Source organism: Papaver somniferum, chromosome 5 (assembly GCF_003573695.1).
Source record: "Papaver somniferum cultivar HN1 chromosome 5, ASM357369v1, whole genome shotgun sequence".
Taxonomy (NCBI): domain Eukaryota; kingdom Viridiplantae; phylum Streptophyta; class Magnoliopsida; order Ranunculales; family Papaveraceae; genus Papaver; species Papaver somniferum.
In genome coordinates this window covers 70,594,471-70,605,873 of record NC_039362.1, presented here as the reverse complement: position 1 = coordinate 70,605,873, position 11,403 = coordinate 70,594,471, and positions in this window count along the sequence as shown.

The window sequence follows — 11,403 nt, the reverse complement described above, 5'->3', positions numbered from 1 at the left end:
TCATCTCACCAAGTCCTAGCTTAAGGTACACATGATATGGAAGTAAATTCACACTGGCTCCTAAGTCAAGCAAAGCTTTCTCAACACGGTACTTACCTATTGTACAAGCAATGGTAGGGGACCCTGGGTCTTTATACTTAGGAGTAGTGGTATTCTGAATAATAGAACTCACATGACTAGCTATGAAGGCTTTCTTCTGGACACTGAGCTTACGCTTTCGCGTACACAAGTCCTTAAGGAACTTGGCATAAGAGGGAATCTGCCTAATTGCATCTAATAATGGAAGGTTGATATTAACCTGCTTAAAAACCTCCAATATATCATTAAAGTTGGACTCCCTCTTAGTCGGAACTAGCAGCTGGGGAAACGGGGCTCTGGGAACAAAGCCGGGCTTAACAGGACCCTCATTGGTCTCTTTGGAGACTCTATCAGTCTCCTCATTTTCTGGCTCAGCAGGGTGAACTACAGCATGTTCACTATCAGGCATGGCAACCTTGTTGTCAACTTTCTTTCCACTCCTAAGGGTTGTGACAGCATTCACATGATTGTACGATTTCTCTCCTTTTGGGTTGGGATCAGTACGACTAGGGAACCTTCCATCTTCTCTCTCACTTATGAACTTAGCTATTTGTCCTACTTGAAGTTCTAATTTGGCAAGACTCTGGGAATTATTCTTCAATTCTTGCCTAGTTTCTTGTTGAAAGCTCATGTGGTTCTTTGTTAGCATTTCATGGTTATTTGCTAACATAGTGAGAGTATCCTCTAAGGTAGAGATCTTTTTCTCGGAAGTGTTCTGAAACTGGGTTTGACCTGAAGAGTTCTTAAAACCAAAACCTGGGGGAGGCTGAGAATTGCTAGACTGGCCTTGACTCTGGCCCTTAGACCAAGAGAAATTAGGATGGTTTCTCCAACCAGGGTTGTAGGTTTCTGAGTATGGGTCAAACTTCTGACGGTTCTCAAACCTAGCATTGTTATAGACAGCATGGGCTTGCTCTTCACTAACCTGACCTTCCCAAAATGAATTATCGGGCTCTATTCCACAACTAGAGACTTGAGAGGCTCTATTAGGTTCAACAAGGGACCTATTTTTAGACTGGCCCATTTCCAAAGCTTCTAACCTTCTAGATAAAGCAGCAAACTTAGCATCTGAACCAAAACTTGTATCTACCACATTGGTGCTACTTCTATTGACTAAGAGTCTTTTAGGGGGTTCAATACAAGATTCCCACTGTTGGGATTTTTCAGCGATAGCTCCTAAGAAGGTAAAAGCATCATCAGCATTTTTACTAGTGAACTCACCAGCGCACATAGACTCAACCATGGCTTTGGTCGAATAGTCTAAACCATCATAAATAATTTGTACGAGTTTCATATTATCAAATCCATGGTGAGGACACTGAGATAGGAGATCATTGAATCGCTCTAAAAACCTATAAAGAGACTCTCCCTCTTGTTGCACACTAGCACTAATTTTCTGCCTAACAGCTGCAGTTTTATGCTTAGGGTAGAATTTCATATAGAAAGCAGCAATAAGTTCCTGCCATGTTTCAATGGATTCAGATGGTAGGTTGTTCAGCCAGGTCTTGGCTTTATCTCTCAAGGAAAAAGGAAACATTTTAAGTTTCAAGACTTCATCAGTAAGGTCTTTTATTCTAATTGTCCCACAAATTTCCTCAAAGTCCCTAATATGAAATAAGGGTTCTCATCATCCTTTCCTAAGAATATAGGGATCATCTGAAGAATACTAGGTTTTATCTCGAAATTAGCCGTAGTGGCTGGCAATTTAATGCATGAAGCTCGGTTGGTCCTAGTTGGGAACATGTAATCTTTCAAAGTTGCCATCGCTGGCACAACAGAAGTACTAGGGGTACTTTCCTCACGAAGAGACAGATTCTCAAAACTGAAGTTTCCAAAAACAGGGCTCTCCAAAGAAGAGTCTTCGAGTCCCTGCTTAAATCAGAAGAACTACTAGGTTTTTCGCTAATCAATCGACCTAGAGTATCTCTTTTCCAAGCCCTATTAACAAAATCGGGCATACACTAAAAAGAATTCAAAAAGAAAAAAAAAAAATCCTAACAGGAAGGTTCTAGCAATCACACAGCAGGCTGACTCGACTTTACCACAGCAAACCTAAAGATTTCTAGCAAACAACAAGCATGATGGCTCCACTTAGATTGTTTCTAGACCAGCTTCTAATCCTTCGAAAGGGAATTCGTTACAATTTGAGCAAACCCCTCTGGAATCAATCCGAGTTAAAGCAAGTTGAATCGAGGCGAGGGAAGCTCAGTGGAGCTTTGATACCCAAAACCTCACCGATCCAATGCGGCGCAGTCACGCATTCAACTCGCAGAAACCGTCAAGAACTTCGAGGTGTGCTTAAAAGAGTAACCAATATTTTTCGAATGATTGTCCTGTTAAGCTCGATACCCTATAGGTCTCTTTCTAGTCCAAATTTTAGGCTTAGGTTCGCTTTAGGTTTCGTTTTCCTAAGGCGGGCAAGAAGGGAGCGGTGATGAAATCCGAACCCTTATCTTGTTTAGGCGAGGCCTTGCCCTTTACTAGGAATATAAAAACAGTCTGGTTCGTCCTCAAACAATTATCACCGTAAGGAATACAGTAACCCGCTTGCAAGAGATTCGCGAGTGTTTCGATTGGACTTACCTCCCGTACCAGACGGGGGATGAACCGTTGTTGTCGACTCGGGCCACGATTCCTATGTCGTGTGCGAACCCGAGGGGCCGAGACGATATCGTAATCGTCGTCCTTCCCTGCACACAGTTTATATTTAAGGATACCCTTCCGTAGGGTTTAAAAATAAAAATAAAAATGTCCCAAAATTAATGTCCAAAGTCCATAAAAAAAATACAAAATAAAAGAAAGTCTAAAAAAAAATTACAAAAATAAAAATGTCTCTCTTTTTTTTTCTCTCTTTTTATCAAAAAATAAAAAAAATTCTTCTTCTTTTGCTCCTTTTGCTTTGCCTTTTACTCCACGTCTTTAAATGTCCACCAAAAACTTTGGCAAAAATTTCTTTTGCTCCAACTTCAAGAATCTGAAAGAAAAAGACAAAAAAACAGAAACGTAAAGAAGAACAAATAAATAAAAAAAAAAAAAATCTAAAAAATGCTAACTAAATACAGGTCCGCGTCGGCGGCGCCAAAATTTGATGGTTTATCAAAAGTAGTGATTGTAGTTGTAGTGGTAAACAGGTTCTTTTCATACTTGTGAAGAAAACAATTTTTATAGATTTAAATTAAACAGGCAACTAAATAAAATAATTCAAAGTTTTGGAGAAAAATACCAAGACTAGGATTCCACCATTGACCAAATAAATATTAAACTCTAAATAATATTCATGCAATTCTATCTTTAAAAATAATTCTAATATTTGCCTCAAATATATTTTTGAAGTAATAATTGTAATCACAAAGTATAAAACATCAAAAGTTTTTAAAACCCAGCATGCTTCATCAAAATAATTCACAACTATTCAATAAAAACTAATATTTCAAATTCAATTCCGTGCAAATAATCAAATAATAATATTGCAATAAATAATAAAATTAGAATTATACCAATCAATATGGATCAATGGCTTCCTCCGTCGTCTCGGCTAATGGGTTTAGCTCCTCATCCCAAAAACACACTCACAAGATAAATTCATGGCTAAAATAGGTGTTTTTATTGATGTATATAAGATGAAACAGGAATTAGCAACGCTGCAGAAGTGTTACAGCGTCACTGTTACAAAGGGGTAAGTGCTGAAAATTAAACGATAGTTTTCTGTTGCTGTAAAACAACGACACTCGTTTCTGTTTTAAGACTGTTGAAGAACGACTGCCTTAGCAGGTCTGTTCTTCCTCTTCTTCTTCCTCCTCGAACAGCAGCAGCAACACTGTAACTCTCTGTAATCGCTTCTCCTCGGCTCTCCTCGACTCTAAACTCTCTCCTAAGGTTTTCCCACCCTTTTTATGACTTGAAACCACTCTTATATATCCCACAGACCCCAAATATCTCGTATAAATTCAAGATTTCTTCTCCGTGCAGTTAAGAGAATATCTCTCTTCAATCCTCCATGTACGCGTCTTCTGACCTCTTCTGAGTTATCTAAACTCTCCAAACTCCAACTAATACTTGAACATGACCAGGTACATCCATATCCTGGCGTCAAAGTCCTCCAGAAATCTCTCAAAAATCTTCTAAACTTGAAACAGAACACGTCTCTCTGTTGAGACTTTGAAACCCTCTCTCGGCCATTCCAGCCCAATTGGTTGGGTCCAATCGATTGTAACATACCTGTTGAGTCTTGTAGAGTCCATACGTACCAAATACAACCATTGAATCTCCTAAAATCACGTCGAAATTCGATCTCCAAATCTGCTCCTCGCTGCATGCATTTTCCCGCCAAAAATGCATTTTTGAAAACGTGAAGAAATGTGACCTTCCCCTATCCAGTCCTGGTCTCCCTTTAGCAGATGCCTGGAAATGGGTCACCCCTTAGTAATTAGGTTACCCCTTATCCAAAGTGAGAGTCCGTATAGTAATTTTCTCCCACGAGCGCAAAAACCACTTTTTTAGCCAATTTCGCCGCAAAAGCTTATTTCTCCAGAAATACCTACAGGGACATAAAAAGCCATAATAAGTACAAAAATGGGTACTAACACAATATACAATTGGGATATATTAGACACATAAATGCGTCTATCAACATGTACTCAGTACATGTAGCAGAGTAGCTATATGTCGACAAACAAATTTTTGGTACACATATTAGTATACACACCTTTAAAAGTCTGTGAACTCGTGAATCCGGATAGGTATGCATACCAGTATGCTAACTAGAAAGGAACTGTTGGTTACGGAACCGGTTTGGTATCCATACCGGTACATGTACCAAAAAAATTCTGTGGACTCTGGAATGTGGCTATGTTTAAATGGTATCCATACCAGTACGCATACTACAAAACTTTTGTGGACTCTGGAACTCGTTATGTTTAATTTATATTCATACCAGTACACATACCAAAATAGTTCTGTGAACTCCGGAACTCGGTTATGTCTTAAGGTTTACATACCGGTACACGTACCATGACATAAATGTTCATGAACATGTTAAGTACTTGTGTTTTGTACGCCTACTTACCATGTCGATTAAATTCATATGCACATAAAATTATTACTATGAAATAATTAGCATTTGAATAATCTGTATTTATAATTATAAAAGACCATAGACATATTTGATCACATCATTGTGCTTCGAGTTGAGTCTTAAGTGTTTATGTAAATGCTCAAGCTTATAGTTCAGTTGGCTAGCTTCGACTAACCATTCATGAGCGTGGTCTTATACACGGTTCGGTTACGTTTCATCCTAACCAGAGTGTATATCTTGATTATGTAAATCAGATTCAAAGATTAATTTAATGGTGGATATTGTTTGCTTGGTTCCAAAGCTATCTTAGCTTAAACCTAAAGCAACCTATGCTTTGAATGTCTATATAAGGGGAACCTTAAACAACTGGGATCTTTGAATCCCGACACTATTTTTCTTGGCATGTCCTAGTTGTAAATCTAGAGTCGTCTTCTTCCTAAAACCCTTTTAGGGCTTAGAGACTACAAAGACTTCACAGGGATTCGTGAAGCCGGGTCCAACTATTGTTTGTCTGATAGCTCGAGTAACCTGATCTTGATTGATTGTTGAGCTGCTCACTTGATCATGATAGATACTAATCATCAAAGTTCTTTTTGTCTCAAAATTTGTTGATTCCAAAAGTTTTATACTTGTAAGGTAAATAATAATCTAGGCCACACTTCGGGTTGCATAAGTCCGGATTTTGAGGTTAGCTATCTCACGAATCCCTGTGAAGTCTTTGTAGTCTCTAAACCCTAAAAGGGTTTTAGGAAGAGTTGCTATCGATTTTCATCATCTTGATTTTTGATAAAAAATGAAAATACATATATAGGCTTATATGTTGGAGGTGGATTGATTTAAAGTCTTCAATTGATTTGAAGCAACTCTTAGTTGGTGTGACGTCAGTTAAAGGAATAAATTGCGTGAAGTCCTGCAGGGATTCAAGAGGCGTAAGAAAGCCGCCTCTAACTGAATTGTTATGAGGGTGCAATTCGGTCTCAACTACATTTCAGTCTGAAATTAATTGGTAGAAGTCTAGTGTTTGTAGCGGCTTAATACAGTTTGGTGTTCAATCTGGACTAGGTCCCGGGAGTTTTTTGCATTTGCGGTTTCCTTATTAACAAAATTTCCGGTGTATGTGTTATTTCTTTTCCGCATTATATTGTCTATCTTTATAATTAAAATATCACATGTTGTACGTAAATCAATCACATTAGATGTATGACCTTGGTTGTTGGATACGACTTGATTGATTACTTGGGAAATTGATCTTTGGAATCACCCAAGTAGTAAATCAGGTTCACGGACTAGCCTCTGATTGTGAGAGAAAGAGATATAACTCCAGATACTATTCCTTGATTGAGATCCATTAAGTTGAACTCTTGGAATTGTGTTAAGTTTTTCCATACAAATTGTCTATGAAAAAGTTGGTGGTGTATTTTGGCACCCCCGCATTTTCAGTAACCTTGTGCTAAAGCCTAATGCAAGGAAACACATATGAATTGGTGAATTACGTTATACACGTTTATTTATACCTAATTATCTTTGCCCAGTCTGTCGAGAAGTTTAAATCCCATTGGCCTCCAAGCATATCATTTTCTCCCAACCATGTTACTTCACATCTAAGTGTTTCTCCTCCCAAACATGATGTTTTTATTGTACCCTTTAGGTTTAATAAGTTAGTGATGTTATTACCAAGTTAATGGTATTTCCTTCAGGGTTTATCATCTGAACTGGAATAACCTCAACGAGTTATATTTCTCTTAGGGTCTAACCAAGTTGATGGTGTTATCTGAAATAGGTCTAACCAAACTAGTTGTGTTACATGTGCTTCTCGATTCCCAAGATAGGTATTTGTTAAAGTATCACTCGGTCAAACTCGCAAGTTTTGTTATCTCAAGCTTGTTGTAAATGTTACATGTACAAAACTATATCTCGATTTCTAGTCTACCGAAGTCTAGTATCGACTAGGATTAGAATATGGTAGTTGAGTATCAAACATCACTGAATAAGCCCCGGAAATTGAAGACTGAAGAGCAAACAAAAGTATTTGCGAGAACTTCGTCAACAAGGAGGTATATAAATACTGACCTATCATATTTACTCAAGGCACTTGCCATTCTATCTTATGAGACTATGTCGTATGATTTTAGTAGATTCAATATTATAAATAAGAAATTTCGAGTTCAAGCGTGTCTTGGTTAAACTCTCGAAATATGATTCAAGCAATGGATGTTCGTAGATCCTTAGAAATGTTAGTTAGAACAATTTATTGTTCACAAACTATATTTGTTTCAAGTTGATCATCTGGAAATTTCCCAAGCCACGATACATACTTTTTATGGATATTTGTAATGTTTCAAATTAATTATGTGAGAAAAAAACTGTTTGGCGATAGGTATACATACTTGTATGTTTTGCCAAATTTAGTATGAATTCCGAGAACTGTACAGGTTCAGAAACCCAGTTTGCAAACCCCTACCATTTGACTTTCGTGGACTGCCAAGGTTTGCAAACCATTGTGGCATGACTTTCGCGAACTTCCAAGTTTTGCAAATTCTTGTGCCCTCACTTCGCGAATTGTCATAGGTTTGCAAACCCGTCCAGTTAAAGTATTGACAGAAGTCACGAACTATTCTATATGCTTATGTTCGATTTTGCTACAACTCTCGTAAACCCTTCTAGGACAACTTTATTCATAAAATCACTTTGTGCTTGTGGATCATTGATTAGTTTTCTGTGTTATTAAACACCGTTAAATGCTTGAAAGTTCAAAGCCATACTTGCCGCTTTGAACCATCATTATGTGTATGGTTCGAAAACCCTGGACCATAATGCATATTATTCTGTGTAATTTCAAGGCAGACATTTCACATGCTTACATGAATTCCTAATAAAAATTGCATCTGAACCGAGAAAGTTTTTACATGATATGAATTGCAAGCAACCCTAGCTTGAATTCAAAATCTACCCGTAGCTTGAAAATCTTTAAATAGAGAGACTCTTGCAATATGATTTCTTAATCCTTGACCCTTTTTTCTATATGTTCTTAGATAAATTATTCCTCTAAAACTTAGGTTTTCTATGAGAAATATAATTAGGTTACGATTTTTAAGACTTCACTTAGGGATTCATGAAGCCCGGTCAGACTATCTATTACCTAATAGTTTGTATATCCGGATCTTGTTCTTGTTGATCTTTGATGTTTTCGTAATCTTGTTTCAAGAACGAGATAGATGGAAATCACAAAGCTCTCTTCATCTCATATTTCACAATTCCTCAAGATAGATATCTAAACTTTTTATTTATTTTATTTGGATTGTTCTTGAGAGGTGGTGAGTAATCCAGGCTTCCCAGCTAACTGAGTGTAAGTGTTCCAGATTCGTGAGGTTTGATGGACTTTGTCTACTGCAAACATATTTCAAAACCTAAATTGAGATGTATCAAAGGGAAATCAAATAGGCTTGTCTGTCATAGGAGATAGGTACCGAAAGTCTTCACTGAGGTTGAAGCAACTTTTAAGTTGTAAAGGACATTAACTAAGGGAATCAGGTGCATGGAATCTTGCGATGTTCAAGGGACGTAAGGAACACAACTGCAACTGAATTGCTTGGAGGACTAATTCGGTCTCAACTACATTCCAGTCCAAAGTATGATAGTAGGCTAGTGTCTGTAGCGATTTAATACAGTATGGTCTTCAAAGCTAGACTAGGTCCCAAGATTTTTATACATGAGAATTTTCCTCGTTAACAAAATTTCCGGTGTCTTGTGTTTTTCTTTTTTCGCATTATATTGTTTATCTTTATAATAGGAATAACACAATTATAAGGTGAATAAGTTTAGATAGTTTAAGTACTTATTGTTTAAGATAAAAACAAGACTTATTCTTGTTTAATTCATATCTTGAAAAATAGATTGCAAGTTTCATACTTGTTAGAAATCAGATCATTTTACTTCCGATACGACTAGATTGACATTGGATAGTGATTTTTGAGATCGTCCAGAAACTTTTCTTCACAATCACGTACACGACCTTTGATCTATACAAATTGATTGTGGAAGAGAAAGAGAAAAACTCCATGTACAATCTTCATCAAGGGTTTTTACTTTTACCCACATGTAATTATATTAAGTTTTGTCCATACAGGTTTCCAAATGAAAAAGTTCGTGTTGTACTTGTTGCCCTCTCCTTTTTCGTATTTTCAAATTACTACCTGATAGCAGATATTCCAGTTCAGGAGATAGGGTAACTACCCTTCTCAAGTTCAGAAGAAACTAGAAAACCTAAAGTGGACATGTCAACTTCTTGTTCTATGTCAATGAAAACTTGTGCTAAAAGAACATTTGGTATGGGAATATGCAATATTCGATCTCCTTTATATATAATGTAACACTGACCTAAATTTTTCTAAGTTTCTAGCTAAGTGTCATTTGCCACTACCTTGAATTCCTAGAAACTTACTTGCCTAATATATGCTCTTCTCAAAACGCGCCTAAAACAGATTGACCAAGCCTTATGAATAAATAAATAACGTTTTAATTTGTTTAAATCATATATAACAGTGGTTTATATTCGTTTAGTGCAAAGGTTGATACATAGTGAAACTCTTAAATCTTACCCAATTCAAAGTAGTCAACAATTTTCTAGGAAGAGGTTTGGATACCAAATGGCTTATGGTTTCGATAGTATTAGGTTATGTAACATGTTATATAAAGGTGGTATTCGAAAATTTCCTACACGGTTATGTAACAAAATTTTATGCCGTTTAACAAGGGTTTCGAAACTACCCAAAGGGGTATCAAAACAAACACAGATTTGTGAAAATAGTTTTGTGTTTAGAATCTTTATGGATTTTGATCAAATCATGGATCGATCGAGGACACACACTAAAGTTTAGACTCAAATCACATCAAATATATATGATTAAGAGAATTTATCATCATTGAAGTAGTCCGGAGGTGAATTCTTCAAGATATAAGGAAGTGCAAATCGATTGTTTTCGTTTATCGGTCTTTAATTTATGTTCTTTATAGATATCTCATTCGTTGTCCATCTTTAAATCTTTGGCATCATTAAACGACAATAAATGATGACTCTCTCACCTAACCTCTATTGTGGGTGAAGTGCACTTTCACAATTATTAACAATCTCATAATTGACATTGTGAATTCAACATTTTGTCTTATAATTTTTATGAAAAAAAAGTCGGACCTTTATTTTATGAAACACTCCAAAGCTAACAACAAAATTCTGTAGAACTAGGTCCATACTTTTTTGTTTAAAAAATATTAAGACCTTTATTTTTATTTTCACACGGTATGCCAATAAATCAAAACTCAATCAATAAATGGATAAATTACGCGTCTATGCAAATATTTGAAAATCATAACAAGTACTAATTAATATCTAAATTAATCTCTATTATGCATATTAATTGGCTTAAATTGAGGACAAAATATTACACGTAACTAGTCATGTCATCTGTCGAATCTTCACTAATTATTAGGTAACCCTAAGTGCCCTTTAGTTTTTGGTTATATGGAAGGTCTCTATGAGGAGACAAAATTTATGTTACGGTAGTAGATTTAGATTCATCACTTAAATATTTGAGCCATTGCATGATAGAATCTAGGTTACAGAAGAGATTTTACGTCACGAGAAAAAATTTCAACCTCATGGTAAATCTTGGTTATAGCAGTACTTTTGGGCTATAACACAAGGATATGAGTTGCATCACATATTTTGAGCAAGGTGACAAGGTATTCCGCGTTGACTCCTCAAATAAAATAATTATTTAGCAGGTCTGACATATAACATTACAATAGCCTCTTGATATGGCAACTGTGGATGATATCTATAATTATGTCTAGTTCTCGATATATTTTTTTGGTCATATTAAATGATGGTTATCTGTAATATAATATCTTTCGATCAATTTAGTTTTCGTTTTCTTTGTTTTGTGTTTTTGGATTGTTCGTAACAAATTTTTTGTGTTCTTAAAATGTTCTTGATTATAGAAACAAAACGTTAAAGGCTTCGATTAGACCCAACTTTATGATTTTTATCCCCCAAATCGTTCTAGTGTATTTCAGGTAGAGTTTTCTTTTTTGAGAATATTAAGTAGCTTCTTTTATTTGAAATGCTCTTACTTAGGGACTCAAATAGCTTCTCGGTCTAACCCTCTTGAATGCAGGGACGAAGCCAATCCTGTGCAAGGGTGTGTACTTTCACCTCAGGTGGCTCCAAAGCCTACTTTGGACCTAGTTATATA